Source organism: Triturus cristatus, chromosome 5_1, assembly GCF_964204655.1.
Source record: "Triturus cristatus chromosome 5_1, aTriCri1.1, whole genome shotgun sequence".
Lineage (NCBI taxonomy): Eukaryota > Metazoa > Chordata > Amphibia > Caudata > Salamandridae > Triturus > Triturus cristatus.
Genome location: NC_140587.1, coordinates 795,036,771 through 795,052,810, shown reverse-complemented (window position 1 = coordinate 795,052,810; position 16,040 = coordinate 795,036,771).

The window sequence follows — 16,040 nt, the reverse complement described above, 5'->3', positions numbered from 1 at the left end:
CATAAAATTTAGCAGTAGATTTTAACAAGTATAAGGAGGCGTCCTCCGTAGCTTTCTCATTAAATTTCAATTTTGCAGCAACAAGGGCTGTCAAGCTATCCTCAGAGTGGGATGTAAAGTATGCGTGTTCCAACTTCTTAATATCTAAAAGGAGCTGTTTGGTGGATCTTCTGGCAGCCCCGCGCTTACTCACAACGTATCTGATGATAAAGTCACGTGCAGCCGCTTTAAAAGCGTCCCAGATAGTATGGTCCGGAATATCAGTGTGGTCATTAATCAGAAAAAATTCATCAAAAAAGGAAGTGAAAGTAGACGTAAACTTGGGATCAGTTAGGAGCGAGTTATTAAATCTCCATCTTCTGGGACCATTAACCTTAGGGAACACATCAACGCTTGTAAGGACGGGGGCGTGATCCGAAAGTAATATCGGGCCAATCTCAGAATGTAATAGTGATTGAGCAAGGTTGTGGGAGACAAAAACATAGTCAAGTCTTGACTGGGAGCGATGACATGGAGAGTAAAAAGTGTACTCCCGTAATTTGGGGTTGCAAAGGCGCCAGGAATCCACCAATTTATGCTGTGAGATAGCATGACTAAATAGCTTGTGGGGTTTGTTGGGAATATAGGGGGCCATAGATTTCCTATCAATAAAGGGATCTAGAGGTTGATTACAATCCCCCGCCAAAATAAAATTGTGGTCCATAAATTTAGTTAGTAATGGAGAAAAATCAGCCCAAAAGGAGGGTTCACCCGTAGTTGGGCCATAAACATTAAGAAGGGAAATTGGAACACCTCTGAGTGATAGCTTGGCAAAAACCCAACGACCGGAAACGTCCGATTCTTGAGTAAGAACCTGAAATGACAGAGACTTGCGACAAAGGATTGCCACACCATTCCGTTTGCCATCACCCTGTGAGTAAAAGAGTTCGCCCACCCATCCACGTTTGAGCTTAACTGATTCTACATCGTTTAAGTGCGGTTCTTGAAGGAATGCAATATCAACATTCAATTTGGCTAGGTGTGACAAAATTCTTTGACGCTTAATTGGGGAGTTAATACCCTTCACATTCCATGACAAAATATTCAAGGACATAACGATAACCTATCTACGAAAATGTGAAAAAAACATATCAAAGAATGGAAAGCCCATGTACCTTGGAAAAGACATGAAAAAAGAAGAAGAAAGCGAGAACCAGTGTAAACATGCTGGAAAAGAGGAGAAGAAGAGGATAAATGAAAAGCTAAAGAGTAAGTGCACCAGGAGGAGCAAGGAATATAACTCTTATATAAGCAGAAGATTTCAGTCGAAGATAATATGCTAAAATATAAACATGTGAACAAGAATACATACAAGAGAAGAGGGAGGAGGAAAGGGTAAGGAAAGAAACCATCAAATGCACAGGGAAAACAGATAGGGGAACGGAGAAAGATCATACCTACAAAGGAGGGGTACGAGGAAGGGTGGAGGAGGGAAGGAGCCACATGGGTGAGGCAGCACATCCAGGAGCAGCGAGGCAAGGACCAAGAGACATCATCAAACACGGGGAAAACTTCCTGTAAGACGAAAAAAGAGAACGAGAGTTGAAACAAATCAGGACATCATGCGAGAAGCGTGACTAACAAGAAAACATGGGACAACCATCATGCATAAACGGTAACAAATCAGCAAAATAAGCTACTGGAAGATCAGACATAGTCGAGTGAACTGCAACTGAGAGAAAATCTCTGAGCAAGTACAGGAAAAAAAAAAAAAAAAAATACAACAACCACATGAGAATTATGAAAACATTAGTCAGCCATGAGCAGAGGTTGACGGTCCGGAGGCGTCCATGGCAGATGACTTGTGCGCATTGATAAAACTTTGTAGGCGCACTGGGTCTTCATAGGTTGTAGTCTTGTTATTGTAGGTAACTTTAAATAGACATGGGTGATACAGGCCATATCGCGCACCCATCGCCCTCAGATCTGCTCTTAGGCTCAGAAAGACCTTACGGCGGGTGGCTGTGGCTTTAGCATAATCCTGTGCAAAGAACAAGGGCGTGCCAGACCAAGCTAGATTCGGAGCAGATTTAGCCGCCGTTAGAACCATCAAAAGGTCAGTGTATTCCAAGAAATAGATGATGACCCCTCTAGGTCTCTGTGATGAGGAAGCAGAAGAAGGTGGTCGACCCAGTCTGTGAGCACGTTGGATGTTAAGGGACTTGTCCAGTGACAAATGCAAAAGCTTAGGAAGGAATGACTTGAAGAAGGCGATTGGATCAGATCCCTCAAGTCCCTCAGCCAGTCCGTAAATACGGAGGTTATTGCGTCTATTTCTATTCTCCAACTGCTCCACTTGTTGTTGAAGGTCTGAGACTTGAGATTTTAGGTTGGAGACCACAGAGGACGTCTCTTGAAATGACTGAACAGATTTTTCCATCGAAGTTACCCTCGTTTCCATCTGCGACCAATTATCTGTAAGGACCTGGAGTTTCATATTGGTCTCTTCCATGAAAGGACGCAAGGACCTTATCTCTTCTAACAACAACTCCATTGATACTGGACTGGAGAGTTTTGGAGGTGAGAGAGAATTTGACTTAAGTCTTTTTGTGGTAGATTTAGAATTATCCAGCGTACTTTTGGAAGGATCCATTGGTGTGTCTGAACCAGACGAGTTAAGAGAGTCTTCCAGTTGCGAGAAAGCAGAGAAAACCTTAGAGTTCTTCACTAGCTGGGGTTTAGTCGAACGAGGCAAGTGCGACATTGATTTAAGTTTACCCATGTAGTAAAGGCGCGGAATGGCTGATACAGCAGATGTCACAGGAACAAAAACGGGGTAAATTGAATGTTTTATGAGGAAGATATGGCCAATTTCACAGCGCTTAAGCTAAAAAACAGTCGTTAAAGCATACATGGACAGGCAAAGAAGGTCGTTAATGAGGAGATTACGGTAGCATGTATACGGCATATATTGCAGAGATTTGGCAGCAGCTCACCGCAGCATATGAAGCGATTTTAATCCACACAGCAAGAGGTGACAGGAAGCGCCTCGCGACATGCCTCTCAGGAATCCACATTAAATAGCAATATCAATGATAGAAAGCAACTAGGCATGTCATAGAGACACCCCACCACTCGTAGACAGATTCAGGGCACATCGTGGATAAAAGAAATTATGCCTTGAGGAACGACTTAGTGGTAAACATATGGAGCAAGGGCACCGCAAGAAGGGACTTTATGTTTGCGTAGTACATAGGGTGAGTGGTACCATACTGCAGACTTGGTGCAGGGGAGCAGAGCAAATAAATGGGTTATAAGCCCATTAAAAATGTATAATTAGCGCTGGGCTGACTGAAGAAAAACCGCCACAAAACGCGCATCATTTGGCGGATCCAAGATGGCGGCCGCCGACGTGAGAAACTCGTCAGAACTTACGAGTTAGTTGCTGTGTCACGGAGGCATAAAAATTGCACCACTGCTGCCAGGTGAAGTCAGGACATGTTCCGACACCTTCCCATTCGAGCGTCTTCAGGAGGCAAGAGCAGGAACCGGCTCGTCCCTCAGCGCCGCCCCGGAGCTCTACTCGGACGCCGCCACCACCATCAGGCGCCAAGCCACGCCCCCTGCTATAAAGCTAATTGAGTCTGAGAGACAGTGGTTATTGAGACTTTAGGGGCACTGTTAAATGGTGCTAGTAAGGGAATCCGTGGCAGAGGTGGTCATTGGTGGGGCACCTTACACTGGTGTGAGTGTTGCTATAAAACTAAATGAATCTGAGAGACAGTGGTTATTGAGACTTGAGGGGTACTGTTAAATGGTGCTAGTGAGGGAATCCATGGCAGAGGTGGTCATTGGTGGGGCACCGTACACTGGTGTGAGTGTTGCTATAAAACTAAATGAATCTGAGAGACAGTGGTTATTGAGACTTGAGGGGCACTGTTAAATGGTGCTAGTGAGGGAATCCATGGCACCAGCAGACATTGTCACACAGGGTGCCACCAGCGCTAATGTCGGCCTTGGAGTGAATGATATACATATATGTATCTATCTAAATATATTACCTACTGGCGGTCGCCAGTAGGTAGTTATAGTTAGGACCACGTTTCGATAGGAAAACCTCAACATTCTATTTTGAATAACTTTGGCGCCGGTCGACGAATCCTCGCGAATTTTTCAAAATAGGTGGGGCGCTACGCTCCGCTCCTACTCTGAAAGTCTCGGGGGGATTCGTCAAGCGGGGGCTGAGAAAAAAGGGGGGTCCCAAAACGCGTTTTCCCCATGCATTTTTCCATAGGACCTTTAGACAGGGCTACAGCCCGAACGGCTGAACAGAATTACTAGAAATTTGGCAGAGAGGTAGTCCCCAGGTCAAGGAAGTGCCTTTTGTAGGTTTGGTGTAAATCTGTTCAGTAGATTATGAGAAAATAGCCTTTACATCAATATATATATATCTAAGCGCGCTCCGTGCGCGCTGGGTGCGCGCACCTCGCCGTGCGCGAGCGCAATTCTGATTGGTTGTTAGATCTTAGTAAACATTCGAATCGGTGGAAATCAGGAAGCGGCGGCCGCCATTTTGTCTATCGCATAAAGAGAGGGTGATAAACAAAGGGGGAGAACTTGAAAAGGGGGCAGAGTGGGTAGAAATAGACCCAGTAGGCATTGTAAGGGGGTCAAAGTAGGACCTTGTAGGGCAAAAAAAAAGATTAATATTTTGTTAAAAAATATCGCCGAGTGCGCGCACCCAGCGCGCACCCGGAAAAAAACTTAATAAAACAAATTTAAAAAAAATCGCATTTAAGTGTTTAGATATACGGTGGCTCTAAAAAGAGCCCTTGTGTTTATTGTTTGTTTTTTGGTACCTACAAGTAAGTACCGATGCAGAGTCTGAGGTTCAAGAGGAAGACTCTATTGCCTTCATCAGTGAAGTGCACACCATCTCCTCTATAAATGTCTTGCATGTCGTAACGCAAGTTGTTGTGGTAAATGGAACCCATACCATAGTCTCTGAGGAAAGCAGAAATAGATTTGTTGACGTGCTTCCTTGCTTTGTCAATCTGCGGACAAAATTGGTTGGACCAGTTCCACTTTTGCCTTTGGCGTATGTTAGAATATACAAAGGCAGTTTGTGGAAAAAGCGACATCAATTGCACAAAGGACTGCGTAAAGTGGGCGCGCGGTGCGCGAAGCGCACCGCGTGCTCACTGTGCGCGCACGGTGCACGAAGCGCACCGTGCGCGCACGGAACGAACTGCGTTAAGTGGGCGCGCACGCCACGAATGGCGTAAAGTAACTTAGCATTTAAAAAACCGTACAAATTCACTGAAAAAAACATAGGTTTCACACACGTTATAGTTAGGAATTAGCATTTAAAAAACCTTGCAAATTCACTGAAAAAACCATAGGTTTCACACATGTTATAGTTAGCGGAAATTTTACTGATAAAAAACCAATGAAATTCCCCCGTTATAGTTAGTGCAGGCAACTATAACTCACGCGACCGCAATCTTCTGCTGATGACATATGTGTCTTTATGAAAAAAAAATATTTGTAATATATGTATAGCTAAAAATGTATGGAAGAAGACATGGGCAAATAAGTGTCTAAATACAGTATTAGCATCAGCAGAGGATTGCGGTCGCGTGAGTTATAGTTGCCTGCACTAACTGTAACGGGGGAATTTCATTGGTTTTTTATCAGTAAAATTTCCGCTAACTATAACATGTGTGAAACCTATGGTTTTTTCAGTGAATATATATATATATATATATATTCACTGAAAAAAACATAGGTTTCAAGCACGTTATAGTTAGGAATTGGCATTTAAAAAACCTTTGAAAGTCACTGAAAAAACCAAAGGCTTCAGGGGCGTTATAATTAGGAATTGGCATTTAAAAAACCTTAGAAATTCACTGAAAAAAAACATAGGTTTCAGGGGTGTTATAGTTAGCTGGACATTTCCCTCGTCCAAAACCCTAGAAATTCCCCTGTTATAGTTAGTTCAGCTAACTATAACTCGCGCCCCCGCAATGCACTGCTGATGACGTCACATATTAAATCACTCATGACATGGTCAGTGACATCACTGATGACATCACTGGTGACATCTCAAATGACATCACTGATGACATCACTGATGACATCATCCATGTGATAAATTACTGCGTCTTCTCACCCCCTAATTTAACCGTTGATACACCAACTCAAAATGTCAGACGTACATTCTCAAAACCATAGATACTCCAATACCAATAACTACATCCCCACTCATTAACTCTTAGGTCTACATACACCTCCACTCACTCACCTGTACAGTCACTCATACTTACAGTCACTCCATACAAGACTATCATATGCATTTATACACCTACATAGACACTCACACACCACCAATCATCCATAGAGGTACTCTCACACCTAGTCAGTCATGCAAATAATTAATCACACTCCCATTTACTCACCAATGCAGTTATACACACTCAAGTTCACTTACTCATAAAAATAGTACCATATTCTTATGCTCTTGTACAATCCTTGATACAAGCACACACTCATCCATACAGCCACTCTCACAATCACACACTCTCACATATACCCACTTATATACTCTTAGACGCATATATACTGCCTTTCACATATGTAGCTAGTCACACATGTACCACTGAGATATACATTCAATCCGTAACACACCCATACATACACTCACTCAACCATACAGTTCATCACAGATGCACTCTTAAAACCATGCACCCATAGAATCACCCACTCACACATCTATGCACAGAGTCACACACACCCTACCCACACAAACACTCAGGCACCCATACAGATACTCAGACAACCAATCAATAATCCATATAGACACTCATATAGCTATTCACAAAACCATGCAGCCACTTATACACCAACAGACAGACACATACAGACATTCACACAGTTTAGTCACTAGTCTGCAGTAAGATACATTTAGTGACTCACTTATAGAGTCAGTTACGCAACTAGAAAATCATCCATTCACACAATTGTACAGCCACTCATTCTTCCACAGGCCTTTCACTATAAATATATAAAACATATTTAAACTTTACAGAAACACACAGTCACTGGATGATGTCATCAGTGATGTCATCAGTGATGTCATTTGAGATGTCATCAGTGATGCCATCAGTGATGTCACTGACCATGTCATGAGTGATGTAATATGTGACGTCTTAAGCAGTTCATTGCGGGGCGCAAGTTATAGTTAGCTGAACTAACTATAACTGGGGAATTTCTAGGGTTTTGTATGAGGGAAATGTCCAGCTAACTATAACACCCCTGAAACCTATGGTTTTTTCAGTGTAGATATATATATATATATATATATATATATATATATATATATATATATATATTCACTGAAAAAACCATAGGTTTTACAGGCGTTATAGTTAGGAATTAGCATTTAAAAAACCTTAGAAATTCACTGAAAAAAACATAGGTTTCAGGGGCGGTATAGTTAGTTGGACATTTGACTCATATAAAACCAGATAAATTCGCCTGTTATAGTTAGTTGAGCTAACTATAACTCGCGCGCCTGCAATGCACTGGTGATGACGTCACAAATTACATCACTCATGAAATGGTCAGTGACATCACTGATGACATCTCAAATGGTCCAGTGGAAGGCTGGGAGCCGAAATGCGTAGACCGTCCTTACCATCTATGTCACCATGTGTTGAATAAAGCACTTTGGATTTAATTGCCGGCTGTGGTGCTGTGATCCTTCACCGAAGCTCCGTGAGATTGGGAAGGTAGTTGAAAGAATATCGATCATATATATTTATATAAATATATCTGACGTCATCAGCAGAGGATTGCGGTCGCGTGAGTTATAGTTGCCTGCACTAACTATAACGGGGGAATTTCATTGGTTTTTTACGAGTGAAATGTCCAGCTAACTATAACATGTGTGAAACCTATGGTTTTTTAAGTGAATTTGCAAGGTTTTTTAAATGCTAATTCCTAACTATAACGTGTGTGAAACCTATGGTTTTTTCAGTGAATATATATATATATATATATATTATCTACTGGCGGTCGCCAGCAGATAGTTATAGTTAGGACCGTGTTTCCATAGGAAATCTCAAAATTCTATGTTGAATAACTTTGGCGCCGGTTGACAAATCCTCACGAAATTTTGAAAACTAATGGGGTGCTCCGCTCAGCTCCTACCCTGAAAGTCTCGGGGGGATTCGTCAAGCGGGGGCAAAGAAAAAAGGGGGGTCCCAAAACGCGTTTTCCCCATGCGTTTTCCCATAGGACCTTTAGTCGAAGGTACAGCCCGAACGGCTAAACAGAATTACTTGAAATTTGGCAAAGAGGTAGTCCTCAGGTCAGGGATGTGCCTTTTGCATATATGGAGTCAATCTGTTCAGTAGTTCCTGAGAAAATTGCAGTTAAAATACATAAATATCTATAGCCGCGCACCGTGCGCACACCGTACGCGCACCGTGCGCGCACCCTAACGTGCGCGAGCGTATTTCTGATTGGTGGTTACATGTCAGTCAACGTTCGTATCGGTCGAAATCAGGAAGTGTCGGCCGCCATTTTGTTTGTTTTGAGTGCGAGAGTGAAAAAGGAAGGTGGCGAACGTGAAAAGGGGGCAGGGTAGAGAGTTCCTGACCCCCTAGCCTTTGTCAGGGGGTCCCTGAAGGACCCCAAAGGCAGAAAAAAACATTTTAAATCGCGGGGAGCGTGCACGGTGCGTGCACGGTGAAAAACCCCCAAAAAAATATAATAATAAATACATAACTTATATACATACCGTACAAATTCACTGAAAAAACCATAGGTTTCACACACGTTATAGTTAGGAATTAGCATTTAAAAAACCTTGCAAATTCACTTAAAAAACCATAGGTTTCACACATATTATAATTAGGTAGACATTTCACTTGTAAAAAACCAATGAAATTCCCCCGTTATAGTTTGTTCAGATAACTATAACTCGCGCGACCGCCACATCAAAAGGATGATGTCATCAGTGATGTTATGAGTGATGCCACTGACCACGTCATGAGTGATGTAATATGTGACGTCATCAGCAGTGGATTGCGGTCGCGCAAGTTATAGTTATCTGAACTAACTATAATGGGGGAATTTCATTGGTTTTTTACGAGTGAAATGTCCACCTAACTATAACATGTGTGAAACCTATGTTTTTTTAAGGGAATATATATATATATATATATTCACTGAAAAAACCATAGGTTTCACACACGTTATAGTTAGGAATTAGCATTTAAAAAACCTTGCAAATTCACTGAAAAAACCATAGGTTTCACACATGTTATAGTTAGCGGAAATTTTACTGATAAAAAACCAAAGAAATTCCCTCGTTATAGTTAGTGCAGGAAACTATAACTCACGCGACCGCAATCCTCTGCTGATGCTAATACTGTATTTAGACACTTATTTGCCCATGTCTTCTTCCATAAATTTTTAGCTATACATATATTACAAATATTTTTTTTTCATAAAGACACATATGTCATCAGCAGAAGAGGGCTGTAGCTGTGTCTAAAGGTCCTATGGAAAAATGCATGGGAAAAACGCGTTTTGGGACCCCCCTTCTATCTCAGCCCCCGCTTGACGAATATCCCCGAGACTTTCAGGGTAGGAGCGGAGCGTAGCGCCCCACCTATTTTGAAAAATTCGCAAGGATTCGTCGACCGGCGCAAAAGTTATTCAAAATAGAATGTTGCGGATTTCCTATGGAAACGTGGTCCTAACTATAACTACCTACTGGCGACCGCCAGTAGGTAATATATATATATATATATATATATACACATATATATATATATATATATATTTCACAACCACAATCCTGACTTCCGAGTGTTAGTTGCGCACAACACAACCAGGAATGGACCACCACGCAGATAACATTTCTTTAGTGTGCGTTTTTATTTCCCCATTCACAGCAACATGACGCGTTTTGCCCGGGTTTACCCAGGCTTGATCACACATATATATATATATATATGAAGAAAAGGGTGCCCCTAGGCGAAGCGCACTCTTCCAGCAGATTAAAATTCCACAGGGAGCAGTTACTGGAGCATCACACCACACAGCAAACAGATGCATGACGCGTTTCAGAAGATCAACTTCCTTTCTCAAAGGCTGCATATGTAGAAAGACTGCGCACTTGCAAACCACCATTAAATACACAAAGATTTATTGTCCTCAGGTGAGTATTTCTACAAGTGCAAAGCATTCTGGGAATGGTGGTTTTGAATAATGCCCATGTGGGTTGCCAGTCTCTCACCTATGCAAAGTATATATTTTTGCAAATGCTATCTCTCTCCAGACGTCGCTCCATTTCACAGGGATCTGTCACTCCGTGATTTCTGCCCCCATTAAGCAGATCACAGCCCGCTTGGATAACGCGGGGGTGCACTTCACGACCGGACCGGCCGCTCCATGTGAGAAGAAAAGGGTGCCCCTAGGCGAAGCGCACACTTCCAACAGGTTAAAATTCCACAGATAGCAGTTACTGGAGCATCGCACCACACAGCAAACAGATGCCTGACGCATTTCAGAAGATCAACTTCCTTTCTCAAAGGCTGCATATGTAGAAAGACTGTATATATATAGATACATGTACTCTTTGACTGCTGGCCATTAATTAAAACAACTTTTGATACCTGCTCTCTCGACTGGAGGGCTTGATTTTCACTTTGAATTGTTAAGCGGTGACATCGCTAGGAAGCCCTGGCCCACCTGCAAGGGCGCCTTTTCTCGTTATGATTCAAATGGATATATATATATATATATATATGTGTATACAGGTATATATATATATCTATATATATACATCTATATATATATATTACCTACTGGCGGTCACCAGTAGGTAGATATAGTTAGGACCTATTTTCCATAGGAAATCCACAACATTCTATTTGGAATAACGTTAGCGCCGATTGACGAATCTTCGAGAAATTTTCCAAACTTTTGGCCAGCTCCGGTCCGCTCCTATCCCAAAACGCGTTTTCCCCATGCCTTTTCCCATAGGACCTGTTGACGCAGCTACAGCCCGAACTGCTGAACGGAAGTACACCAAATTTGGTTCAGACTCGGGCCTTTTGCTTAAAAGGTGTAAATCCGTTCGGTAGTTCCTGAGAAAATAAGGGTAAAAAAGTTAGTGATATCTATGGCCTCGGAGGATCCGTGCACCCTCCCCGCACCCAGCGCGCACCCTGCCGTGTACGAGCTGTATTCTAATTGGCTGTCAACACTCCAGATCAGGAAGTGTTGGCACAAGAAACCTGAAAAACAAAGGCGAAAAACGAGACAAGGAGGCAGGGTAGAAACACCCTGACCCCCTAGGCCTGTTCAGGGGGTCCCACAAGGACCCCCAGGGCCAAAAAAAGATTTTTTTTTTTTAAAAATCGGCGAGATTCGCGCACCCTGCGCGAATTTAGGCCGAAAATAAAATGCCCGCGCTAAATATTCTAATTTGCCCCCGGGGGCCAAATCCCGGGGGCATAATTTTTAAAAAAAGTGTGGGGGGTCCCAATCCCCCCCACACTGCCCTGGGGACCACCACCCCCGGGGCTTTATTTCAATGTATGCGGGGGGCTCATGGCCCCCCCGCAATCCTGGGGACCGCCACCCCCCGGGGCATGTTTTATAAAAAAAAAATTTAAAAACCCTGTGTGGGGGGGCTCGAGCACCCCCCACACGCCCCGGGGACCACCACCCCCCCGGGGCTTTAAATTAACCGGAGCCAGTGATGGCCTTTTGGACCACCATTCCCCAGGGCCGGCTCCTGCAGTGTCCCGGGGTGCCCACCCCGGGACACTGCTGTTTGCAATGGCAGGGCAGGAGCCTCGCGGCTCCCACCCTGCCATTGCAAACTGCATTGCTTCATTGAAGCCAGAGCAGGGAAACCTGCTCTTGCCTCAATGAAGCAAAGCAGATTGCTTTTCCACATGGGGAGCAGCATGTTAGCTGCTCCCCATGTGGAAAAGCAATGCCGGCTCCCGCAGGAGGCGGGGAGCCGGCGGGGCCGTGGGGGGATTGGGAACCACCACGGTCCCCAACGAGGTGGCCAGGCCCCAGGGGATGGGCCCCCGGGGCCAGTAGTGGCCCGGGAGGGGGGCCACACGGCCCCCCTCCTAAAAATAAAAGATAAAAAAAAACGGGCATGGGGGATGGAGTCCAACGGGGCCAAAATGGGCCACAGGAGGGGGGCAAGGCAGCACCCCTCCCAAAAACAAAAATTCTGGCCTTGGGAGGGGGGCCACGCGGCCCCCTTCCAGATTTATTTTTTTTTTAATAAAAAAAGAACTTGGGGGCAGGCCCTGGCGGATGGGGTCTCCAGGGCCAAAACATTTGAAAAAGAAGGCGGGCTACACAGCCCCCCTTCTAAAAAAAGGAAGAAAAAAAAAAGAAGGGACCCCTCCTTGGACCACTCTGCAAACGCGGCCCCTGGCGCGTTTGCAGAGGGGGATCTAATTCCCCTTGGATACTGGGGGCCAACTAGCCCACCAAGAACCTCCAGTATGCACCAGGGGGCTGCGTTGCAGAGAAGTGTAATGAGGCCACGCCCCTCTTTACACCTCTCTGCAAGGCAGCTCCGTGGCGCTTACTGGAGGTACCTGGTGGGCTAGTTGGCCGCCAGGGGACCTCAGGATTCAAGGGGACTTAATCTCCCAACTTAAAATGCGCCACGAGGCGCGTTTGCACAGTGGTGAAGGTAGGGGGCGGGGCCTGAGGTGATACTGTGCAAACACGCCCTGTGGCGTGTTTTAAGTTGGGGGAATTTATTCCTCTTCAATCCAGAGGTCCCCTAGGGGCCAACTAGCCCACCAGGCACCTCCACTAAGCGCCACGGAGATGCATTGCAGAGTGTTGTAAAAAGGGGCGTGGCCTCTGAACACCTCTCTGCAAAGCAGCTCCCTGGTGCATACTGGAGGTACCTGGTGGGCTAGTTGGCCGACAGGGGACCTCAGGATTCAAGGGGACTTAATCCCCCATATTAAAACATCCCACGGGGTGCGTTTGCACAGTGGTGAAGGTAGGGGGCAGGGCCTGAGGTGATATGTGTGCAAACACGCCCTGTGGCGCTTTTTAAGTTGGGGAATTAATTCCTCTTCAATCCTGAGGGTCCCTGGGGACCAACTAGCCCACCAGGTACCTCCAGTAAGCGCCACGGAGCTGCGTAGCAGAGTGTTTCAAAAAGGGGCATGGCCTCTGAACACCTCTCTGCAATGCAGCTCCCTGGCACATACTGGAGGTACCTGGTGGCTAGCTGGCCCCCAGGGGACCTCAGGATTGAAGAGGAATTAATTCCCCAACTTAAAACGCGCCACAGAGCGTGTTTGCACACGTCACCTCTGGCCCCGCCCCCTTCCTTTACCATTCTACAAATATTCCTCTAAAATCAGCCGAACTACAAATTCCGATTTACTCACCTGTTATCAGGAGAGAACCCAGGGCTGCATCTTTTAGCCCAGCACTGACCCTGAAAAGTAATTCTAAGCGTACTTACCAGTAACTTGTATTTCCTTCCATAGGAATCCATTGTGTGGTTTTCACCAGAAAATGTTCTAAGTGTCCAATTTTGAAACGTACAAATATTCCTCTAAAATCAGCCGAACTACGAATTCCGATTTACTCACCTGTTGTCAGGAGAGAACCCAGGGCTGCATCTTTTAGCCAAGCACTGACCCTGAAAAGTAATTCTAAGCGTACTTACCAGTAACTTGTATTTCCTTCCATAGGAATCCATTGTGTGGTTTTCAGCAGAACATTTTCTGCGTCCATTTTTGAAACGTACAAATATTCCTCTAAAATCAGCCGAACTATGAATTCCAATTTACTCACCTGTTATCAGGAGAGAACCCAGGGCTGCATCATTTAGCCCAGCACTGACCCTGAAAAGTAATTCTAAGCGTACTTACCAGTAACTTGTATTTCCTTCCATAGGAATACATTGTGTGGTTTTCAGCAGAAAATGTTCTGTGTCCATTTTTGAAACGTACAAATATTCCTCTAAAATCAGCCGAACTACGAATTCCGCTTTACTCACCTGTTATCAGGAGAGAACCCAGGGCTGCATCATTTAGCCCAGCACTGACCCTGAAAAGTAATTCTAAGCGTACTTACCAGTAACTTGTATTTCCTTCCATAGGAATCAATTGAGTGGTTTTCACCAGAAAATGTTCTAAGTGTCCAATTTTGAAAAGTACAAATATTCCTCTAAAATCAGCCGAACTACGAATTCCGAATTACTCACCTGTTATCAGGAGAGAACCTAGGGCTGCATCTTTTAGCCCAGCACTGACTCTGAAAAGTAATTCTAAGCGTACTTACGAGTAACTTGTATTTCCTTCCATAGGAATCAATTGAGTGGTTTTCACCAGAAAATGTTCGAAGTGTCCAATTTTGAAAAGTACAAATATTCCTCTAAAATCAGCCGAACTACGAATTCTGATTTACTCACCTGTTATCAGGAGAGAACCCAGGGCTGCATCATTTAGCCCAGCACTGACCCTGAAAAGTAATTCTAAGCGTACTTACCAGTAACTTGCATTTCCTTCCATAGGAATCCGTTGTGTGGTTTTCAGCAGAAAATGTTCTGTGTCCAATTTTGAAACGTACAAATATTCAGTTAAAATCAGCCGAACTACGAATTCTGAATTACTCACCTGTTATCAGGAGAGAACCCAGTGCTACATCTTTTAGCCCAGCACTGACCCTGAAAAGTAATTCTAAGCGTACTTACCAGTAACTTGTATTTCCTTCCGTAGGAATCCATTGTGTGGTTTTCTCCAGAAAAGTTTCTAAGTGTCTATTTTCACAAACTAAAAATATTCCTAAAGAATCGTCTGTATAACTCTGGGTAGTTCTCAGGTTTAGGTGGAAAGGAGCTCCTGTATAGAGCACTCTCAAAACCAGCGACACTCTAGATCTGCTCACCTCAAATGTCTGCTTTTCTATCAAAGTCTTTAAGCATAGGATCAGCACAGTGCTATCCACGCTGAGATAGAAATGTACATCTTTTCCCATTTTTACAGCAAAGTCTTTAAGCATAGGACTAGCACAGTGCTGTCCTTGCCGAGCTGTAAAATGACAAAAGCCATTTTCCACTCCAGGCACAGTTTTACAGCTTTGACTCAAGTTGGCTTGGTTGGTACTTTAATTTGCAAATGTCTCTTATCATCGTCCCAAGAGGTGATGAAATATCCCTCTCGGTTCCCTTGCTCCTGTCCTTGTAATCAATTGATTTTTTAGGAAATCCTTGGTACGGAGCGGGTCAGTCTCCCGTCATTCATGCCACAAAGTTTCTTAGTTCGTGGAAGCCCATGACCCTGCAGGGCAGCCTCAGCTCATCACGGGAACGAAGCATCCCGCTATATTGCAACCAGCAGAGTTAAAAGATATGCCGAGGTACCGGTAGTGTGAAAAGAGGGTCATTTATTATGCCATTGGGCGGCAGCACATGTTATAGGTCTGACGCGTTTCAACTTAATAGTCTTAATCATAGACAAACACTCACAGCTTGGTCAGGGTCTCAATGTCCAACAATGCACCATCAAGGTAAGTACCAGTCCAGGCGAAGTGCATATGATCTCACAGTGTGCAAATAAAAATAAATTGCTGCTTTTTGGTGTTGCCGCATTTCCTTTGCAAATGTCTCTTATCATCGTCGCAAGAGGTGATGAAATATCCCTCTTGGTTCCCTTGCTCCTCTCCTTGTAATCAATTGATTTTTTAGGAAATCCTTGGTTCAGGACGGGTCAGTCTCCCATCATTAATGCCAGCAAAGTTTCTTCGTTCGCAGAAGCCCATGACCCTGCAGGGCAGCCTCAGCTCATCACGGGACTGAACCACCCGCTATATTGCAACCAGCAGAGTAAAAAAATTGCAGAGGCACCGGTAGTGTGAAAAAAGGGCCATTTATTATGCCATTGGGCGGCAGCACGTATTATAGGTCTGACGTGTTTAAACTTAATAGTCTTAATCATAGACAAACACTCACAGCTTGGTCAGGGTCTCAATGTCCCACA